At 46.8% G+C, this 20,313-nt stretch overlaps 9 non-coding genes and 29 pseudogenes across 9 annotated transcripts; 20 read left to right on the top strand and 18 right to left on the bottom strand.

Annotated features, from left to right (window-relative positions):
* Window positions 1-278: 278 nt before the first annotated feature.
* LOC148262391 (5S ribosomal RNA) lies at window positions 279-397 on the bottom strand (annotated as a pseudogene).
* Window positions 398-601: 204 nt separating this feature from the next.
* LOC148262390 (5S ribosomal RNA) lies at window positions 602-720 on the bottom strand (annotated as a pseudogene).
* Window positions 721-1,639: 919 nt separating this feature from the next.
* On the bottom strand, window positions 1,640-1,758 carry LOC148262389 (5S ribosomal RNA). The gene has a single exon (XR_015820596.1). It is a non-coding gene; the product is annotated as a 5S ribosomal RNA (ribosomal RNA).
* A 501-nt stretch (window positions 1,759-2,259) lies between these two features.
* Window positions 2,260-2,378, bottom strand: LOC148262388 (5S ribosomal RNA). Its single transcript, XR_015820478.1, has one exon. It is a non-coding gene; the product is annotated as a 5S ribosomal RNA (ribosomal RNA).
* Window positions 2,379-2,585: 207 nt separating this feature from the next.
* On the bottom strand, window positions 2,586-2,704 carry LOC148262387 (5S ribosomal RNA). Its single transcript, XR_015821138.1, has one exon. It is a non-coding gene; the product is annotated as a 5S ribosomal RNA (ribosomal RNA).
* A 567-nt stretch (window positions 2,705-3,271) lies between these two features.
* Window positions 3,272-3,390, bottom strand: LOC148262386 (5S ribosomal RNA; annotated as a pseudogene).
* Window positions 3,391-3,980: 590 nt separating this feature from the next.
* Window positions 3,981-4,099, bottom strand: LOC148262385 (5S ribosomal RNA; annotated as a pseudogene).
* Window positions 4,100-4,309: 210 nt separating this feature from the next.
* LOC148262384 (5S ribosomal RNA) lies at window positions 4,310-4,428 on the bottom strand (annotated as a pseudogene).
* A 559-nt stretch (window positions 4,429-4,987) lies between these two features.
* Window positions 4,988-5,106, bottom strand: LOC148262383 (5S ribosomal RNA). Its single transcript, XR_015821144.1, has one exon. It is a non-coding gene; the product is annotated as a 5S ribosomal RNA (ribosomal RNA).
* Window positions 5,107-5,313: 207 nt separating this feature from the next.
* On the bottom strand, window positions 5,314-5,432 carry LOC148262382 (5S ribosomal RNA; annotated as a pseudogene).
* A 920-nt stretch (window positions 5,433-6,352) lies between these two features.
* Window positions 6,353-6,471, bottom strand: LOC148262381 (5S ribosomal RNA; annotated as a pseudogene).
* Window positions 6,472-7,356: 885 nt separating this feature from the next.
* Window positions 7,357-7,475, bottom strand: LOC148262380 (5S ribosomal RNA). Its single transcript, XR_015821025.1, has one exon. It is a non-coding gene; the product is annotated as a 5S ribosomal RNA (ribosomal RNA).
* Window positions 7,476-7,680: 205 nt separating this feature from the next.
* LOC148262379 (5S ribosomal RNA) lies at window positions 7,681-7,799 on the bottom strand (annotated as a pseudogene).
* A 563-nt stretch (window positions 7,800-8,362) lies between these two features.
* Window positions 8,363-8,481, bottom strand: LOC148262378 (5S ribosomal RNA; annotated as a pseudogene).
* A 204-nt stretch (window positions 8,482-8,685) lies between these two features.
* Window positions 8,686-8,804, bottom strand: LOC148262377 (5S ribosomal RNA). Its single transcript, XR_015819814.1, has one exon. It is a non-coding gene; the product is annotated as a 5S ribosomal RNA (ribosomal RNA).
* Window positions 8,805-9,365: 561 nt separating this feature from the next.
* Window positions 9,366-9,484, bottom strand: LOC148262376 (5S ribosomal RNA). The gene has a single exon (XR_015819756.1). It is a non-coding gene; the product is annotated as a 5S ribosomal RNA (ribosomal RNA).
* Window positions 9,485-10,046: 562 nt separating this feature from the next.
* On the bottom strand, window positions 10,047-10,165 carry LOC148262375 (5S ribosomal RNA; annotated as a pseudogene).
* Window positions 10,166-10,727: 562 nt separating this feature from the next.
* LOC148262374 (5S ribosomal RNA) lies at window positions 10,728-10,846 on the bottom strand (annotated as a pseudogene).
* Window positions 10,847-11,873: 1,027 nt separating this feature from the next.
* Window positions 11,874-11,992, top strand: LOC148262373 (5S ribosomal RNA; annotated as a pseudogene).
* Window positions 11,993-12,196: 204 nt separating this feature from the next.
* Window positions 12,197-12,315, top strand: LOC148262372 (5S ribosomal RNA; annotated as a pseudogene).
* Window positions 12,316-12,524: 209 nt separating this feature from the next.
* LOC148262371 (5S ribosomal RNA) lies at window positions 12,525-12,643 on the top strand (annotated as a pseudogene).
* A 206-nt stretch (window positions 12,644-12,849) lies between these two features.
* On the top strand, window positions 12,850-12,968 carry LOC148262370 (5S ribosomal RNA; annotated as a pseudogene).
* A 206-nt stretch (window positions 12,969-13,174) lies between these two features.
* Window positions 13,175-13,293, top strand: LOC148262369 (5S ribosomal RNA; annotated as a pseudogene).
* Window positions 13,294-13,855: 562 nt separating this feature from the next.
* Window positions 13,856-13,974, top strand: LOC148262368 (5S ribosomal RNA). Its single transcript, XR_015820554.1, has one exon. It is a non-coding gene; the product is annotated as a 5S ribosomal RNA (ribosomal RNA).
* A 559-nt stretch (window positions 13,975-14,533) lies between these two features.
* LOC148262367 (5S ribosomal RNA) lies at window positions 14,534-14,652 on the top strand (annotated as a pseudogene).
* Window positions 14,653-15,214: 562 nt separating this feature from the next.
* Window positions 15,215-15,333, top strand: LOC148262366 (5S ribosomal RNA; annotated as a pseudogene).
* A 205-nt stretch (window positions 15,334-15,538) lies between these two features.
* Window positions 15,539-15,657, top strand: LOC148262365 (5S ribosomal RNA; annotated as a pseudogene).
* A 523-nt stretch (window positions 15,658-16,180) lies between these two features.
* LOC148262364 (5S ribosomal RNA) lies at window positions 16,181-16,299 on the top strand (annotated as a pseudogene).
* Window positions 16,300-16,503: 204 nt separating this feature from the next.
* LOC148262363 (5S ribosomal RNA) lies at window positions 16,504-16,622 on the top strand (annotated as a pseudogene).
* A 209-nt stretch (window positions 16,623-16,831) lies between these two features.
* Window positions 16,832-16,950, top strand: LOC148262362 (5S ribosomal RNA). Its single transcript, XR_015819999.1, has one exon. It is a non-coding gene; the product is annotated as a 5S ribosomal RNA (ribosomal RNA).
* A 206-nt stretch (window positions 16,951-17,156) lies between these two features.
* Window positions 17,157-17,275, top strand: LOC148262361 (5S ribosomal RNA; annotated as a pseudogene).
* Window positions 17,276-17,485: 210 nt separating this feature from the next.
* Window positions 17,486-17,604, top strand: LOC148262360 (5S ribosomal RNA; annotated as a pseudogene).
* Window positions 17,605-18,164: 560 nt separating this feature from the next.
* LOC148262359 (5S ribosomal RNA) lies at window positions 18,165-18,283 on the top strand (annotated as a pseudogene).
* Window positions 18,284-18,488: 205 nt separating this feature from the next.
* Window positions 18,489-18,607, top strand: LOC148262358 (5S ribosomal RNA; annotated as a pseudogene).
* A 205-nt stretch (window positions 18,608-18,812) lies between these two features.
* Window positions 18,813-18,931, top strand: LOC148262357 (5S ribosomal RNA; annotated as a pseudogene).
* A 236-nt stretch (window positions 18,932-19,167) lies between these two features.
* LOC148262356 (5S ribosomal RNA) lies at window positions 19,168-19,285 on the top strand (annotated as a pseudogene).
* A 203-nt stretch (window positions 19,286-19,488) lies between these two features.
* LOC148262355 (5S ribosomal RNA) lies at window positions 19,489-19,607 on the top strand (annotated as a pseudogene).
* Window positions 19,608-20,021: 414 nt separating this feature from the next.
* On the top strand, window positions 20,022-20,140 carry LOC148262354 (5S ribosomal RNA; annotated as a pseudogene).
* The last annotated feature ends 173 nt before the right edge of the window (window positions 20,141-20,313 follow it).

Genomic DNA, 20,313 nt, shown 5'->3' with positions numbered 1-20,313 from the left:
TTCTCGCCCAAGCACCCTTAACTGCGGAGTTCTGATAGAATCCGTTGCATTAGTGCTGGTATGATCCCTCATGTTTCATTCTGCACTGCAAATACATACACTCTTTCTCCTTCCATCCCCCCTCCTGTCATTTGTTTCCTTGTGCGTGCACTCTACATCTCTCTTTCTCGTTCTAATATCAAGTAATATGCCCTGACACCGTGACTCACCTTTGCAAATGAACCAGCGGTTTATAATTCCATTCGCGCATAACGTCGAAAAACCCATCCAAAAAAAAATAGGTGCAACACGAGGGCATCCCAAGTGGTCACCCATCCGAGTACTACGCTCGCCCAAGCACACTTAACTGCGGAGTTCTGATCATATCCAGGGCTTTAGTGCTGGTAAGATCGCACCTGTTTAAATTCGCGCTGGAAATACATTCACTCCTTCTCCTTTCTTCTTCCTCCCGTCATTTGTTTCCTTGTGTGTTCACACTTCACCTCTCATTCTCGTTCTAATATCGATTAAAATGCCCCTGCTTCTTGACTCACATTTGCGTATAAACCAGCGGACCCTAGTTCCAGATGCGTGTAACGTCGAACAACCCGTCTGAAAAAAATTGGTGCGACACGAGGACTTCCCAGGAGTTAACCCATCCGAGTACTAATCTCGCCCAAGCACACTTCACTGCGGAGTTCTGATGGGATCCGGTGCATTAGTGCTGGTATGATCCCACCTGTTTAATTTCGCGCTGCAAATACATAAACTCATTGCCCTTTCTTCCCCCTCCCGTCATTTGTTTCCTTGTGCGTGCGCACTGTACCTCCCGTTCTCGTTCTAATATCAAGTAAAATGCTATAGCGCCGTGACTCACATTTGCGAATAAACCTGAGGACCATAATTCAAGTCGCGCGTAACGTCGAAAGAATCATCTGCAAAAAAATGGGTGCAACACAAGGACTTCCTAAGAAAATGGGTGAAATATAAGGACTTCGCAGGAGGTCACCCATCCTAGTGCTACTCTCGCCCAAGCACAATTTACTTGCAGAGTTCTGATAGAATCCGATGCATTGGTGCTGGTATGATTGCTCATGTTTCTTTCTACGCTGCAAATGCATACACTTTTTCTCCCTCCATCCCCCCTCCCGTCTTTTGTTTCCCTGTGCCTGCGCACTGCACCTCCCGTGCTCGTTCTAATATCAAGTAAAATGCTACGGTGCCGTGACTCACATTTGCGAATAAACCTGAGGACCATAATTCATGTCGTGCGTATCGTCGAAAGAATCATCTGCAAAAAAATGGTTGCAACACGAGAACTTCCTAAGAAAATGGGTGAAATAAAAGGACTTCGCAGGAGGTCACCCATCTTAGTGCTACTCTCGCCCAAGCACCCTTAACTTGCGGAGTTCTGATAGAATCCGTTGCATTGGTGCTGGTATGATTGCTCATGTTTCTTTCTGCGCTGCAAATACATACACTTTTTCTCCCTCCATCCCCCCTCCCGTCATTTGTTTCCTTGTGCGTGCACTCTGCATCTCTCCTTTTCGTTCTAATATCGATTAAAATGCCCCTGCTTCTTGACTCACATTTGTGTATAAACTAGTGGACCCTAGTTCCAGTAGCGCATAACGTCGAACGACCTGTCTGAAAAAAAAAATTAGTGCGACACAAGGACTTCCCAAGAGGTCACCCATCCGAGTACTACTCTCGCCCAAGCACACTTAACTGCGGAGTTCTGATGGGATCCGGTGTATTAGTGGTGGTATGATCGCACCTGATTAATTTTGCGCTGCAAATACATAAATTCCTTCTCCTTCTAATATCAAGTAAAATGCCACGGCTCCGTGACTCACATTTGCGAATAAACCTGCGGACCATAAATCAAGTCGCCCGTAACGTCGAAAGAATCATCTGCAAAAAGATGGGTGCAACACGAGGATCTCCCAAGAAAATGGGTGAAATATAAGGACTTCGCAGGAGGTCATCCATCCGAGTACTTTTCTCGCCCAAGCACCCTTAACTACGGAGTTCTGATAGAATCCGTTGCATTAGTGCTGGTATGATCCCTCATGTTTCATTCCGCACTGCAAATACATACATTCTTTCTCATTCTATCCCCCCTCCCGTCATTTGTTTTCTTGTGCGTGCACTCTGCATCTCTCTTTCTTGTTCTAATATCAAGTAATATGCCCCGGCACCGTGACTCACCTTTGCAAATGAACCAGCGGTTTATAATTCCATTCGCGCGTAACGTCGAACAACCCATCCGAAAAAAAAAAGGTGCAACACGAGGGCTTCCCAGGTAGTCACCCATCCGAGTACTACCCTCGCCCAAGCACACTTAACTGCGGAGTTCTGATGGGATCCGGAGCTTTGGTGCTGGTATGATCGCACCTATTTAATTTTCTGCTGTAAATACATACACTCCTTCTCCTTTCTTCCCCCTCCCGTCATTTGTTTCCTTGTGCGTTCACACTTCACCTCTCATTCTCGTTCTAATAGCGATTAAAATGCCCCTGCTTCTGAACTCACATTTGCGTATAAACCAGCGGACCCTAGTTCCAGACGCGCGTAACGTCGAACGACCCGTCTGAAAAAAAAAATTAGTGCGACACGAGGACTTCCCGTGAGGTCACCCATCCGAGTACTAATCTCGCCCAAGCACACTTAACTGCGGAGTTCTGATGGGATCCGGTGCATTAGTGCTGGTATGATCGCACCGGTTTAATTTCGCGCTGTAAATACATAAACTCCGTCTCCTTTCTTCCCCCTCCCGTCATTTGTTTCCTTGTGCGTGCGCACTGCACCTCTCGTTCTCGTTTAAATATCAAGTAAAATGCCATGGTGCCGTGACTCACATTTGCGAATAAATTTGTGGACCATAATTAAAGTCGCGCGTAACATCGAACGGCACATCTGAAAAAAAGAAAATGGGTGCATCACGAAGACTTTACAAGAAAATGGGTGAAATATAAGGACTTCGCAGGAGGTAACCCATGCTAGTACTACTCTCGCCCAAGCACCCTTACCTACGGAGTTCTGATAGAATCCGTTGCATTAGTGCTGGTATGATCGCACCTGTTTCATTTCGTGCTGAAAATACATACACTCCTTCTCCTTCCCTCCCCCTCCCATCAATTGTTTCCTTGTGCGTTCACACTGCACCTCTCCTTCTCGTTCAAATATCAAGTAAAATGCCACGGCGCCGTGACTCACATTTGCGAATAAATCTGCGGACCATAATTAAAGTCGCGCGTAACGTCGAACGGCACATCTGAAAAAAAGAAAATGGGTGTAACACGAGAACTTCCCAAGAGGTAACCCATCATTGTACTACTTTCGCCAAAGCACACTTAACTGCGGAGTTCTGATGGGATCCGGTGCATTTGTGCTGGTATGATCGCACCCGTTTAATTCCGCGCTGCAAATACATAAACTCCTTCTCCTTTCTTCCCCCTCCCGTCATTTGTTTCCTTGTGCGTGCGCACTGCACCTCCCGTGCTCGTTCTGATATCAAGTAAAATGCTATGGTGCCGTGACTCATATTTGCGAATAAACTTGAGGACCATAATTCAAGTCGCGGGTATCGTCGAAAGAATCATCTGCAAAAAAATGGGTGCAACACGAGGACTTCCTAAGAAAATAGGTGAAATATAAGGACTTCGCAGGAGGTCACCCATCCTAGTGCTTCTCTCGCCCAAGCACCCTTAACTTGCGGAGTTCTGATAGAATCCGTTGCATTGGTGCTGGTATGATTGCTCATGTTTCATTCTGCGCTGCAAACATATACACTTTTTCTCCCTCCATCCCCCCTCCCGTCATTTGTTTCCTTGTGCGCCCCTCCCGTCATTTGTTTCCTTGTGCGTGCACTCTGCATCTCTCTTTCTCGTTCCAATATCAATTAAAATGCCCCTGCTTCTTGACTCACATTTGCGTATAAACCAGTGGACCCAAGTTTCAGTCGCGCGTAACGTCGAACGACCCGTCTGAAAAAAAAATTAGTGCAACACGAGGACTTCCCAGGAGCTCACCCATCCGAGTACTACTCTCGCCCAAGCACACTTAACTGCAGAGTTCTGATGGGATCCGGTGCATTAATGCTGGTATGATCGCACCTGTTTAATTTCGCGCTGCAAATACATAAATTCCTTCTCCTTTCTTCCCCCTCCCGTCATTTGTTTCCAAGTGCGTGCGCACTGCACCTCTCGTTCTCGTTCAAATATCAAGTACAATGCCACGACGCCGTGACTCACATTTGCGAATAAATCTTCGGACCATAATTAAAGTCGCGCGTAACGTCGAACGACACATCTGAAAAAAAAGAAAATGGGTGCAACACGAGAACTTCCCACGAGGTAATCCATCATTGTACTACTTTCACCAAAGCACACCTAACTGCGGAGTTCTGAGGGGATCCGGTGCATTTGTGCTGGTATGATCGCACCTGTTTAATTTTGCGCTGCAAATACATAAACTCATTCCCATTTCTTCCCCCTCCCGTCATTTGTTTCCTTGTGCGTGCGCACTGCACCTCCCGTGCTCCTTCTAATATAAAGTAAAATGCTACGTTGCCGTGACTTACATTTGCGAATAAACCTGAGGACCATAATTCAAGTCGCGCGTATCGTCGAAAGAATCATCTGCAAAAAAATGGGTGCAACACGAGAACTTCCTAAGAAAATGGGTGAAATATAAGGACTTCGCAGGAGGTAACCCATGCTAGTACTACTCTCGCCCAAGCACCCTTACCTACGGAGTTATGATAGAATCCGTTGCATTAGTGCTGGTATGATCGCACCTGTTTCATTTCGTGCTGAAAATACATACACTCCTTCTCCTTCCCTCCCCCTCCCATCAATTGTTTCCTTGTGCGTTCACACTGCACCTCTCCTTCTCGTTCTAATATCGATTAAAATGCCCCTGCTTTTTTACTCACATTTGCGTATAAACCAGCGGAACCTAGTTCCAGTGGCGCGTAACGTCGAACGACTCGTCTGAAAAAAAATTGGTGCGACACGAGGACTTCGCAGGAGGTCACCCATCCGAGTACTACTCTCGCCCAAGCACACTTAACTGCGGAGTTCTGATGGGATCCGGTGCATTAGTGCTGGTATGATCACACCTGTTTAATTTCGCGCTGCAAATACATAAATTCCTTTTCCTTTCTTCCCCCTCCCCTCATTTGTTTCCAAGTGCGTGCGCACTGCACCTCTCGTTCTCGTTCAAATATCAAGTACAATGTCACGGCGCCGTGACTCACATTTGCGAATAAATCTGCGGACCATAATTAAAGTCGCGCGTAACGTCGAACGACACATCTGAAAAAAAAAATGGGCGCAACACGAGAACTTCCCACGAGGTAACCCATCATTGTACTACTTTCAGCAAAGCACACTTAACTGCGGAGTTCTGATGAGATCCGGTGCATTTGTGCTGGTATGATCGCACCTGTTTAATTTTGCGCTGCAAATACATAAACTCATTCCCCTTTCTTCCCCCTCCCGTCATTTGTTTCCTTGTGCTGCGCACTGCACCTCCCGTGCTCCTTCTAATACAAAGTAAAATGCTACGGTGCCGTGACTCACATTTGCGAATAAACCTGAGGGCCATAATTCAAGTCGCGCGTATCGTCGAAAGAATCATCTGCAAAAAAATGGGTGCAACACAAGGACTTCCTAAGAAAATTTGTGAAATATAAGGATTTCGCAGGAGGTCACCCATCCTAGTGCTACTCTCGCCCAAGCACCCTTAACTTGGGGAGTTCTGATAGAATCCGTTGCATTGGTGCTGGTATGATTGCTCATGTTTCATTCTGCGCTGCAAATACATACACTTTTTCACCCTCCATCCCCCCTCCCGTCATTTGTTTCCTTGTGCGTGCGCACTGCACCTCCCGTGCTCGTTCTAATATAAAGTAAAATGCTACGGTGCCGTGACTTACATTTGCGAATAAACCTGAGGACCATAATTCAAGTCGAGCGTATCGTCGAAAGAATCATCTGCAAAAAAATGGGTGCAACACGAGGACTTCCTAAGAAAATGGGTGAAATATAAGGACTTCGCAGGAGGTCACCCATCCTAGTGCTACTCTCGCCCAAGCACCCTTAACTTGCGGAGTTCTGATAGAATCCGTTGCATTGGTGCGGGTATGATTGCTCATGTTTCATTCTGCGCTGCAAATACATACACTTTTTCTCCCTTCATCCCCCCTCCCGTCATTTGTTTCCTTGTGCGTGCGCACTGCACCTCTCGTTCTCGTTCAAATATCAAGTAAAATGCCACGGCGCCGTGACTCACATTTGCGAAAAAATCTGCGGACCATAATTAAAGTCGCGCGTAATGTCGAACGGCACATCTGAAAAAAAGAAAATGGGTGCAACACGAGAACTTCCCAGGAGGTAACCCATCATTGTACTACTTTCGCCAAAGCACACTTAACTGCGGAGTTCTGATGGGATCTGGTGCATTTGTGCTGGTGTGACCGCACCTGTTTAATTTTGTGCTGAAAATACATACACTCCTTCTTCCCTCCCCTCCTCCCATCATTTGTTTCCTTGTGCGTTCACACTGCACCTCTCCTTCTCGTTCTAATATCGATTAAAATGCCCCTGATTCTTGACTCACATTTGCATATAAACCAGCGGACCATAGTTCCAGTCGCGCGTAACGTCGAACAACCCATCTGAAAAAAAATTGTTGCGATACGAGGACTTCCCAAGAGGTCACCCATCCTTGTACTACTCTCGCCAAAGTACACTTAACTGCAGAGTTCTGATGGGATCCAGTGCATTAGTGCTGGTATGATGCCACTTGTTTAATTTTGCGCTTCAAATACATACACTCCCTCTCTTTTCATCCTCATCCCGTAATTTGTTTCCTTGTGCGTGCGCACTGCACTTCCCGTCCTCGTTCTAATATAAAGTAAAATGCAACGGCGCCGTGACTCACATTTGCGAATAAACCTGCAGACTATAAATCAAGTCGCGCATAACGTCGAAAGAATCATCTGCAAAAAGATGGGTGCAACACGAGGACCACCAAAGAAAATGGGTGAAATATAAGGACTTCGCAGGAGGTCACCCATCCGAGTACTTTTCTCGCCCAAGCACCCTTAACTGCGGAGTTCTGATAGAATCCGTTGCATTAGTGCTGGTATGATCCCTCATGTTTTATTCTGCACTGCAAATACATACACTCTTTCTCCTTCCAACTCCCCTCCCGTCATTTGTTTCCTTGTGCGTGCACTCTGCATCTCTCTTTCTCGTTCTAATATCAAGTAATATGCCCCGGCACCGTGACTCACCTTTGCAAATGAACCAGCGGTTTATAATTCCATTCGCGCGTAACGTCGAACAACCCATCCGAAAAAAGAAATAGGTGCAACACGAGGGCTTCCCAGGTGGTGACCCATCCGAGTACTACTCTCGCCCAAGCACACTTAACTGCGGAGTTCTGATGGGATCCGGAGCTTTAGTGCTGGTATGATCACACCTTTTTAATTTCGCGCTGCAAATACATACACTCCTTCTCCTTTCTTCCCCCTCCCGTCATTTGTTTCCTTGTGCGTTCACACTTCACCTCTCATTCTCGTTCTAATATCGATTAAAATGCCCCTGCTTCTTGACTCACATTTGCGTATAAACCAGCGGACTCTAGTTCCAGACGCGCGTAACATCGAACGACCCGTCTGAAAAAAAATTGGTGCGACACGAGGACTTCCCAGGAGGTCACCCATCCGAGTACTAATCTCGCCAAAGCACACTTCACTGCGGAGTTCTGATGGGATCCGGTGCATTAGTGCTGGTATGATCGCACCTGTTTAATTTTGCGCTACAAATACATAAACTTATTCCCCTTTCTTCCTCCTCCCGTCATTTGTTTCCTTGTGCGTCCGCACTGCACCTCCCGTTCTCGTTCTAATATCAAGTAAAATGCTACAGCGCCGTGACTCACATTTGCGAATAAACCTGAGGCGCATAATTCAAGTCGCGCGTAACATCGAAAGAATCATCTGCAAAAAAATGGGTGCAACACGAGGACTTCACAAGAAAATGGGTGAAATATAAGGACTTCGCAGGAGGTAACCCATGCTAGTACTACTCTCGCCCAAGCATCCTTACCTACGGAGTTCTGATAGAATCCGTTGCATTTGTGCTGGTATGATCGCACCTGTTTCATTTCGCGCTGCAAAAACATACACTCCTTCTCCTTTCTTCCCCCTCCCGTCATTTGTTTCCTTGTGCGTGCGCACTGCACCTCTCGTTCTTGTTCAAATATCAAGTAAAATGCCACGGCGCCGTGACTCACATTTGCGAATAAATCTGCGGACCATAATTAAAGTCGCGCGTAACGTCGAACGGCACATCTGAAGAAAAGAAAATGGGTGCAACACGAGAACTTCGCAGGAGGTAACCCATCATTGTACTACTTTCGCCAAAGCACACTTAACTAAGGAGTTCTGATGGGATCCGGTGCATTTGTGCTGGTGTGACCGCACCTGTTTAATTTGGTGCTGAAAATACATACACTCCTTCTTCCCTCCCCCCCTCCCATCATTTATTTCCTTGTGCGTTCACACTGCACCTCTCATTCTCATTCTAATATCGATTAAAATGCCCCTGCTTCTTGCCTCACAATTGCGTATAAACCAGCGGACCCCAGTTCCAGTCGCGCATAATGTTGAACGACCCGTCTGAAAAAAAATTGGTACGACACGAGGACTTCCCAGGAGGTCACCCATCCGAGTACTACTCTCGCCCGAGCACACTTAACTGCGGAGTTCTGATGGGATCTGGTGCATTAGTGCTGGTATGATCGCACCAGTTTAATTTTGCGTTGCAAATACATAAAGTCCTTATCCTTTCTTCCCCTTCCCGTCATTTGTTTCCTTGTGCGTGCGCACTGCACCTCCCGTGCTCGTTCTAATTTCAAGTAAAATGCTACGGTGCCGTGACTCACATTTGCGAATAAACCTGAGGACCATAATTCAAGTCGCGCGTATTGTCGAAAGAATAATCTGCAAAAAAATGGGTACAACACGAGGACTTCCTAAGAAAAAGGGTGAAATATAAGGACTTCGCAGGAGGTCACCCATCCTAGTGCTACTCTCGCCCAAGCACCCTTAACTTGGGGAGTTCTGATAGAATCCGTTGCATTGGTGCTGGTATGATTGCTCATGTTTCATTCTGCGCTGCAAATACATACACTTTTTCTCCCTCCATCCCCCTTCCCGTCATTTGTTTCCTTGTGCGTGCACTCTGCATCTCTCCTTCTCGTTCTAATATCGATTAAAATGCTCCTGCTTCTTGGCTCACATTTGTGTATAAACCAGCGGACCCTAATTCCAGTCGCGCGTAACGTTGAACGACCCGTCCGAAAAAAAATTGGTGCGACACGAGGACTTCCCAAGAGGTCACCCATCCGAGTACTACTCTCGCCCAAGTACACTTAACTGCGGAGTTCTGATGGGATCCGGTGCATTAGTGCTGGTATGATCGCACCCGTTTAATTTTGCGCTGCAAATACATAAACTCCTTCTCCTTTCTTCCCCCTCCCGTCATTTGTTTAATTGTGCGTGCGCTTTGCACCTCCCGTGCTCGTTCTAATATCAAGTAAAATGCTACGGTGCCGTGACTCACATTTGCGAATAAACCTGAGGACCATAATTCAAGTCGTGCGTATCGTCGAAAGAATCATCTGCAAAAAAATGGGTGCAACACGAGGACATCCTAAGAAAATGGGTGAAATATAAGGACTTCGCAGGAGGTCACCCATCCTAGTGCTACTCTCGCCCAAGAACCATTAACTTGCGGAGTTCTGATCGAATCCGTTGCGTTGGTGCTGGTATGATTGCTCATGTTTCATTCTGCGCTGCAAATACATAAACTTTTTCTCCCTCTATCCCCCCTCCCGTCATTTGTTTCCTTGTGCGTGCACTCTGCATCTCTCATTCTCGTTCTAATATCGATTAAAATGTCCCTGCTTCTTGTCTCACATGTGCGTATAAACCAGTGGACCCTAGTTCCAGTCGTGCGTAACGTCGAATGACCCGTCTGAAAAAAAAATTAGTGCGACACGAGGACTTCCCAAGAGGTCTCCCATCCGAGTACTACTCTCGCCCAAACACACTTAACTGCAGAGTTCTGACGGGATCCGGTGCATTAGTGCTGGTATGATCGCACCCGTTTAATTCCACGCTGCAAATACATAAACTCCTTCTCCTTTCTTCCCCCTCCCGTCATTTGTTTCCTTGTGCGTGCGCACTGCACCTCCCGTGCTCGTTCTAATATCAAGTAAAATGCTACGGTGCCATGACTCACATTTGCGAATAAACCTGAGGACCATAATTCAAGTCGCGCGTATCGTCGAAAGAATCATCTGCAAAAAAATGGGTGCAACATGAGGACTTCCTAAGAAAATGGGTGAAATATAAGGACTTCGCAGGAAGTCACCCATCCTAGTGCTACTCTCGCCCAAGCACCTTTAACTCGCGGAGTTCTGATAGAATCCGTTGCATTGGTGCTGGTATGATTGCTCATGTTTCATTCTGCGCTGCGAATACATATACTTTTTCTACCTCCATCCCCCCTCGCGTCATTTGTTTCCTTGTGCGCGCACTCTGCATCTCTCTTTCTCGTTTTAATATCGATTAAAATGCCCCTGCTTCTTGACTCACATTTGCGTATAAACCAGTGGACCCTTGTTCCAGTCGTGCGTAACGTCGAACGACCCGTCTGAAAAAAAAATTAGTGCGACACGAGGACTTCCTAGGAGGTCACCAATCCGAGTACTACTCTCGCCAAGGCACACATAACTGCGGAGTTCTGATGGGATCTGCTGCATTAGTGCTGGTATGATCGCACCTGTTTATTTTTGGGCTGCAAATACATAAACTCATTCCCCTTTCTTCCCCCTCCCGTCATTTGTTTCGTTGTGCGTGCGCACTGCACCTCCCGTTCTCGTTCTAATTTCAAATAAAATGCCACGGCGCCGTGACTCATATTTGCGAATAAATCTGCGGACCATAATTAAAGTCGCGCGTAAGGTCGAAAGAATCATCTGCAAAAAAATGGGTGCAACACGAGGACTTCACAAGAAAATGGGTGAAATATAAGGACTTCGCAGGAGGTAACCCATGCTAGTACTACTCTCCCCCAAGCACCCTTACCTACGGAGCTCTGATAGAATCCGTTGCATTAGTGCTGGTATGATCGCACCTGTTTCATTTCTTGCTGAAAATACATACACTCCTTCTCCTTCCTTCCCCCTCCCATCAATTGTTTCCTTGTGCGTTCACACTGCACCTCTCCTTCTCGTTCTAATATCGATTAAAATGCCCCTGCTTCTTGACTCACATTTGCGTATAAACCAGCGGACCCTAATTCCAGTCGCGCGTAACGTCGAACGACCCGTCTGAAAAAAAATTGGTGCGACACGAGGACTTCCCAGGAGGTCACCAATCCGAGTACTACTCTCGCCAAAGCACACTTAACTGCAGAGTTCTGACGGGATCCGGTGCATTAGTGCTAGAATGAAACATGAGGGATCATACCAGCACTAATGCAACGAATTCTATCAGAACTCCGCAGTTAAGGGTGCTTGGGCGAGAAAAGTACTCGGATGGGTGACCTCCTGCGAAGTCCTTATATTTCACCCATTTTCTTGGGAGGTACTCGTGTTGCACCCATCTTTTTGCAGATGATTCTTTGGACGTTACGCGCGACTTGATTTATGGTCCGCAGGTTTAGTTGCAAATGTGAGTCACGGCGCCGTGGCATTTTACTTGATATTAGAATGAGTACGGGAGGTGCAGTGCGCACGCACAAGGAAACAAATGACGGGAGGATGAAGAAAAGGGAAGGAGTGTATGTATTTAAAGCGCAAAATTAAACAAGTGGCATCATACCAACACTAATGCACTGGATCCCATCAGAACTCTGCAGTAAAGCGTGCTTGGGCGAGAGTAGTACTCGGATGGGTGACCTCATGGGAAGTCCTCGTGTCGCACCAATTTTTTTTCAGACGGGTCGTTCGACGTTACGCGCGACTGGAACTATGGTCCGCTAGTTTATACGCAAATGTGAGTCAAGAATCAGGGGCATTTTAATCGATATTAGAACGAGAAGGAGAGGTGCAGTGTGAACGCACAAGGAAACAAATGATGGGAGGAAGCGAGGGAAGAAGGAGTGTATGTATTTTCAGCACGAAATTAAACAGGTGCGGTCACACCAGCACGAATGCACCGGATCCCATCAGAACTCCGCAGTTAAGTGTGGTTTGGCGAAAGTAGTACAATGATGGGTTACCTCTTGGGAAGTTCTCGTGTTGCACCCATTTTCTTTTTTTCAGATGTGCCGTTCGACGTTACGCGCGACTTTAATTATGGTCCACAGATTTATTCGCAAATGTGAGTCACGGCGCCGTGGCATTTTACTTTATATTTGAACGTGAACGAGAGGTGCAGTGCGCACGCACAAGGAAACAAATGACGGGAAGGGGAAGAAAGGATAAGGAGTTTATGTATTTGAAGCGCAAAATTAAACAGGTGCGATCATACCAGCACTATTGCACCGGATCCCATCAGAACTCCGCAGTTAAGTGTGCTTGGGCGAGAGTAGTACTCGGATTGGAGACCTCCTGGGAAGTCCTCGTGTCGCACTAATTTTTTTTTCAGACGGGTCGTTCGACGTTACGCGCGACTTTAATTATGGTCCGCAGATTCATTCGCAAATGTGAGTCACGACGCCGTGGCATTTTACTTGATATTTGAACGAGAACGAGAGGTGCAGTGCGCACGCACAAGGAAATAAATGACGGGAGGGGGAAGAAAAGAGAAGGAGTGTATGTATTTGCAGCGCGAAATTAAACAGGTGCGATCCTACCAGCACTAAAGCTCCGGATCCCATCAGAACTCCGCAGTTAAGTGTGCTTGGGCGAGAGTAGTACTCGGATGTGTGACCACCTGGGAAGCTCTCGTGTTGCTCCTATTTTTTTTCGGATGGGTTGTTCGACGTTACGCGCGAATGGAATTATAAAACGCTGGTTCATTTGCAAAGGTGAGTCACGGTGCCGGGGCATATTACTTGATATTAGAACGAGAAAGAGAGATGCAGAGTGCACGCACAAGGAAACAAATGACGGGAGGGGGGATGGAAGGAGAAAGTGTTTATGTATTTGCAACGCAAAATTAAACGGGTGCGATCATACGAGCACTAATGCACCGGATCCCATCAGAACTCCGCAGTTAATTGTGTTTGTGCGAGAGTAGTACTCGGATGGGTGACCTCCTGGGAAGTCCTCGTGTCGCACTAATTTTTTTTTCAGACGGGTCGTTCGACGTTAAGCGCGACTGGAACGAGGGTCCACTGGTTTATACGCAAATGTGAGTCAAGAAGCAGGGGCATTTTAATCAATATTAGAACGAGAAGGGGAGATGCAGAGTGCACGCACAAGTAAACAAATGACGGGAGGGGGGATGGAGGGAGAAAAAGTGTATGTATTTGCAGCGCAGAATGAAACATGAGCAATCATACCAGCACCAATGCAACGGATTCTATCAGAACTCCGCAAGTTAAGGGTGCTTGGGCGAGAGTAGCACTAGGATGGGTGACCTCATGCGAAGTCCTTATATTTCACCCTTTTTCTTAGGAAGTCCTCGTGTTGCACCCATTTTTTTGCAGATGATTCTTTCGACGATACGCGCGACTTGAATTATGGTCCTCAGGTTTATTCGCAAATGTGAGTCACGGCACCGTAGCATTTTACTTGATATTAGAACGAGTACGGGAGGTGCAGTGCGCACGCACAAGGAAACAAATGACGGGAAGGGGAAGAAAGGAGAAGGAGTTTATGTATTTGCAGCACAAAATTAAACTAGTGCGATCATACTAGCACTAATGCACCGGATCCCACCTGAACTCCGCAGTTAAGTGTGCTCGGGCGAGAGTAGTACTCGGATGGGTGACCTCCTGGGAAGTCCTCGTGTCGCACCAATTTTTTTTCAGACGGGTCGTTCGACGTTACGCGCGACTGTAACTGGGGTCCGGTCGTTTATACGCAATTGTGAGTCAAGAAGCAAGGGCATTTTAATCGATATTAGAACGAGAAGGAGAGGTGCTGTGTGAACGCACAAGGAAACAATTGATGAGAGGGGGAGGGAAGGAGAAGGAGTGTATGTATTTTCAGCACGAAATGAAACAGGTGCGATCATACCAGCACTAATGCAACGGATTCTATCAGAACTCCGTAGGTAAGGGTGCTTGGGCGAGAGTAGTACAAGCATGGGTTACCTCCTGCGAAGTCCTTATATTTCACCCATTTTCTTGTGAAGTCCTCGTGTTGCACTCATTTTTTTGCAAATGATTCTTTCGACGTTACGCGCGACTTGAATTATGGTCCTCAGGTTTATTCGCAAATGTGAGTCACGGCGCTGTAGAATTTTACTTGATATTAGAACGAGAACGGGAGGTGCAGTGCGCACGCACAAGGAAACAAATGACGGGAGGGGGAAGAAAGGGGAATGAGTTTATGTATTTACAGCGCAAAATTAAACAGCTGCGATCATACCAGCACTAATGCACCAGATCCCATCAGAACTCCGCATTTAAGTGTGTTTGGGCGAGAGTAGTACTCGGATGGGTGACCTCCTGGGAAGTCCTCGAGTCGCACTAATTTTTTTTTTCAGATGGGTCGTTCGACGTTACGCGCGACTGGAACTATGGTCCACTGGTTTATACGCAAATGTGAGTCAAGAAGCAGGGGCATTTTAATAAATATTAGAACGAGAAAGAGAGATGGAGAGTGCACGCACAAGGAAACAAATGACGGGAGGGGGGATGGAGGGAGAAAAAATGTATGTATTTGAAGCGCAGAATGAAACATGAGCAATCATACCAACACCAATGCAACGGATTCTATCAGAACTCCGCAAGTTAAGGATGCTTGGGCGAGAGTAGCACTAGGATGGGTGACCTCCTGCGAAGTCCTTATATTTCACCCATTTTCTTAGGAAGTTCTCGTGTTGCACCCAGTTTTTTCAGATGATTCTTTCGACGATACGCGCGACTTGAATTATGGTCCTCAGGTTTATTCGCAAATGTGAGTCACGGCACCGTAGCATTTTACTTGATATTAAAACGGGAACGGGAGGTGCAGTGCGCACGCACAAGGAAAGAAATGACGGGAGGGGGAAGAAAGGGGAATGAGTTTATGTATTTGCAGTGCAAAATTAAAAAGGTGGGATCATACCAGCACTAATGCACCGGATACCCTCAGAACTCCGCAGTGAAGTGTGCTTGGACGAGATTAGTACTCGGATGGGTGACCTCCTGGGAAGTCCTCGTGTCACACCAATTTTTTTTCAGATGGGTCGTTCGACGTTACGCGCGTCTGGAACTAGGGTCTGCTGGTTTATACGCAAATGTGAGTCAAGAAGCAGGGGCATTTTAATCGATATTAGAACGAGAATGAGAGGTGAAGTGTGAACGCACAAGGAAACAAATGACGGGAGGGGGAAGAAAGGAGAAGGAGTGTATGTATTTGCAGTGCGAAATTAAACAGGTGCGATCATACCAGCACTAAAGCTTGGCATCCCATCAGAGCTCCGCAGTTAAGTGTGTTTGGGCGAGAGTAGTACTCGGATGGGTGACCACTTGGGAAGCCCTCGTGTTGCACCTATTTTATTTCGGATGGGTTGTTTGACGTTACACGCGAATGGAATTATACATACACTCCTTAATCGATATTAGAACGAGAAGGAGAGGTGCAGTGTGAATGCACAAGGAAAAAAATGATGGGAGGGGGGGAGGGAAGAAGGAATGTATGTATTTTCAGCATGAAATTAAACAGGTGCGGTCATACCAGCACTAATGCATCGGATTCTATCAGAACTCCGTAGGTAAGGGTGCTTGGGCGAGAATAGTACTAGCATGGGTTACCTCCTGCGAAGTCGTTATATTTCACCCATTTTCTTGTGAAGTCCTCGTGTTGCACCCATTTTTTTGCAGATGATTCTTTCGACGTTACGCGCGACTTGAATTATGGTCCTCAGGTCTATTCGCAAATGTGAGTCACGACACCGTCGTATTTTACATGATATTAGAACGAGCACAGGAGGTGCAGTGCGCACGCACAAGGAAACAAATGACGGGAAGGGGAAGAAAGGAGAAGGAGTTTATGTATTTGCAGCGCGAAATTAAACGGGTGCGATCATACCAGCACTAATGCACTGGATCCCATCAGAACTCTGCAGTTAAGTGTGCTTGGGCGAGAGTAGTACTCGAATGGGTGACCTCTTGGGAAATCCTTGTGTTGCACAAATTTTTTTTCAGACAGGTCGTTCGACGTTACGCGCGACTGGAACTATGGTCCACTGGTTTATACGCAAATGTGAGTCAAGAATCAGGGGTATTTTAATCGATATTAGAATGAGAAGGAGAGGTGCAGTGTGAACGCACAAGGAAACAAATGATGGGAGGGGGGGAGGGAAGAAGGAGTGTATGTATTTTCAGCACGAAATTAAACAGGTGCGGTCACACCAGCACAAATGCACCGGATCCCATCAGAACTCCGCAGTTAAGTGTGCTTTGGTGAAAGTTGTACAATGATGGATTACCTCCAGGGAAGTTCTCGTGTTGCACCCATTTTCTTTTTTTCAGATGTACCGTTCGACGTTACGCGCGACTTTAATTATGGTCCGCAGATTTATTCGCAAATGTGAGTCACGGCGCTGTGGTATTTTACTTGATATTTAAACGAGAATGAGAGGTGCAGTGCGCACGCACAAGGAAACAAATGACGGGAGGGGGAAGAAAGGAGAAGAAGTTTATGTATTTGCAGCGCGAAATTAAACGGGTGCGATCATACCAGCACTAATGCACCGGATCCCATCAGAACTCCGCAGTTAAGTGTGCTTGGGCGAGAGTAGTACTTGGATGGGTGACCTCCTGGGAAGTCCTCATGTCGCACTAATTTTTTTTTTCAGACGGGTTGTTCAACGTTACGCGCGACTGGAACTATAATCCGCTGGTTTATACGCAAATGTGAGTCAAGAATCTGGGCCATTTTAATCGATATTAGAACGAGAAGGAGAGGTGCAGTGTGAATGCACAAGGAAACAAATGATGGGAGGGGGGGAGGGAAGAAGGAATGTATGTATTTTCAGCCCGAAATTAAACAGGTGCGGTCACACCAGCACAAATGCACCGGATCCCATCAGAACTCCGCAGTTAAGTGTGCGTTGACGAAAGTAGTACATTGATGGGTTACCTCCTGGAAAGTTCTCTTGTTGCACCCATTTTCTTTTTTTTCAGATGTGCCGTTCGACGTTACGCGCAACTTTAATTATGGTCCACAGATTTTTTCGCAAATGTGAGTCACGGCGCTCTGGCATTTTACTTGATATTTGAACGAGAACGAGAGGTGCAGTGCGCACGCACAAGGAAACAAATGACGGGAGGGGGAAGAACGGAGAAGTAGTTTATGTATTTGCAGCGCGAACTTAAAAGGGTGCGATCAAACCAGCACTAATGCACCGGATCCCATCAGAACTCCGCAGTTAAGTGTGCTTGGGCGAGATTAGTACTCGGATGGTTGACCTCCTGGGAAGTCCTCGTGTCGCACAAATTTTTTTTCAGACTGGTCGTTCGATGTTACGCGCGTCTGGAATTAGGGTCCGCTGGTTTATACGCAAATGTGAGTCAAGAAGCAGGAGCATTTTAATCGATATTAGAACGAGAATGAGAGGTGAAGTGTGAACGCACAAGGAAACAAATGACGGGAGGGGGGATGGGAGGAGAAAGAGTGTATGTATTTGCAGTGCAGAATGAAACATGAGGGATCATACCAGCACTAATGCAATGGATTCTATCAAAACTCCGCAGTTAAAGTTGCTTGGGCGAGAAAAGTACTCGGATGGGTGACCTCCTGGGAAGTCCTTATATTTCAGCCATTTTCTTGGGAGGTCCTCGTGTTGCACCCATCTTTTTGCAGATGATTCTTTCGACGTTACGCGCGACTTGATTTATGGTCCGCAGATTTATTCGCTAATGTGAGTCACGGCGCCGTGGCATTTTACTTGATATTAGAACGAGAACGGGAGCTGCAGTGCGCACGCACAAGGAAACAAATGACGGGAGGGGGAAGAAAGGGGAATGAGTTTATGTATTTGCAGCGGGAAATTAAACAGGTGCGATCACACCAGCAGTAATGCACCGGATCCCATCAGAACTCCGCAGTAATGTGTGCTTGGGCGAGATTAGTGCTCGGATGGGTGACCTCCTGGGAAGTCCTCGTGTCGCACCAATTTTTTTTCAGACAGGCCGTTCGACGTTACGCGCGTCTGGAACTAGGGTCCGCTGGTTTATACGCAAATGTGAGTCAAGAAGCAGGGGCATTTTAATCGATATTAGAACGAGAATGAGAGGTGAGGTGTGAACGCACAAGGAAACAAATGACCGGAGCGGGAAGAAAGGAGAAGGAGTGTATGTATTTGCAGCGCGAAATTAAACAGGTGCGATCATACCAGCACTAAAGCCCCGGATCCCATCAGAATTCCCCACTTAAGTGTGCTTGGGCGAGAGTATTACTCGGATGGGTGACAACTTGGGAAGCCCTCGTGTTGCACCTATTTTTTTCGGATGGGTTGTTCGACGTTACGCGCGATTGGAATTATAAACCGCTGGTTCATTTGCAAAGGTGAGTCACGGTGCCGGGGCATATTACTTGATATTAGAACGAGAAAGAGAGATGCAGAGTTCACGCACAAGGAAACAAATGACGTGAGGGGGGAAGGGAGGAGAAGGAGTTTATGTATTTGCAGTGCAGAATGAAACAGGTGCGATCATACCAGCACTAATGCAACCGATCCCATCATAACTCCGCAGTTAAGTGTGTTTGGGCGAGAGTAGTACTCGGATGGGTGACCACTTGAGAAGTTCTCGTGTTGCACCCATTTTCTTTGGAGGTCCTCGTGTTGCACCTATCTTTTTGCAGATGATTCTTTCGACGTTACGCGCGACTTGATTTATGGTCCGCAGGTTTATTCGCAAATGTGAGTCACGGCACCGTGGCATTTTACTTTATATTAGAACGAGTACGGGAGGTGCAGTGCGCACGCACAAGGAAACAAATGACGGGAGGAGGCAGAAAAGAGAAGGAGTGTAAGTATTTGAAGCGCAAAATTAAACAAGTGGCATCATATCAGCACTGATGCACTGGATCCCATCAGAACTCTGCAGCTAAGTGTGCTTAGGCGAGAGTAGTACTCGGATGGGTGACCTCTTGGGAAGTCCTCGTATCGCAACAATTTTTTTTAGATGGGTCGTTCGACGTTACGCGCAACTGGAACTATGGTCCGCTGGTTTATACGCAAATTTGAGTCAAGAATCAGGGGCATTTTAATCGATATTAGAACGAGAAGGAGAGGTGCAGTGTGAACGCACAAGGAAACAAATGATGGGTGGGGGGGAGGGAAGAAGGAGTGTTTGTATTTTCAGCACGAAATTAAACAGGTGCGGTCACACCAGCACAAATGCACCGGATCCCATCAGAACTCCGCAGTTAAGTGTGTTTTGGCGAAAGTAGTACAATGATGGGTTACCTCCTGGGAAGTTCTCGTGTTGCACCCATTTTCTTTTTTTCAGATGTGCCGTTGGACGTTACGCGCGACTTGAAGCGCAGAATGAAACATGAGAGATCATACCAGCACAAATGCAACGGATTCTATCAGAACTCCGCAGTTAAGGGTGCTTGGGCGAGAAAAGTACTCGGATGGGTGACCTCATGCGAAGTCCTTATATTTCACCCATTTTCTTGTGAAGTCCTCGTGTTGCACCCATTTTTTTGCAGATGATTCTTTCGACGTTACACGCGACTTGAATTATGGTCCTCAGGTTTATTCGCAAATATGAGTCACGGTGCTGTAGCATTTTACTTGATATTAGGACGAGAACGGGAGGTGCAGTGCGCACGCACAAGGAAACAAATGACGCGAGGGGGAAGAAAGGGGAATGAGTTTATGTATTTGCAGCGCGAAATTAAACAGGTGGGATCATACCAGCACTAATGCACCGGATCCCATCAGAACTCCGTAGTGAAGTGTGCTTGGGCGAGATTAGTACTCGGATGGGCGACCTCCTGGGAAGTCCTTGTGTCGCACAAATTTCTTTTCAGATGGGTTGTTGACGTTACGCGCGTCTGGAGCTAGGGTCCGCTGGTCTATACGCAAAAGTGAGTCAAGAAGCAGGGGTATTTTAATCGATATTAGAACGAGAATGAGAGGTGAAGTGTGAACGCACAAGGAAACAAATGACGGGAGGGGGAAGAAAGGAGAAG

This window comes from Carica papaya, chromosome 5 (genome assembly GCF_054855325.1).
Source record: "Carica papaya isolate Zhongbai chromosome 5, ASM5485532v1, whole genome shotgun sequence".
In the NCBI taxonomy this organism is placed as follows: Eukaryota; Viridiplantae; Streptophyta; class Magnoliopsida; order Brassicales; family Caricaceae; genus Carica; species Carica papaya.
This window is presented reverse-complemented; position numbering and strand designations above follow the sequence as displayed.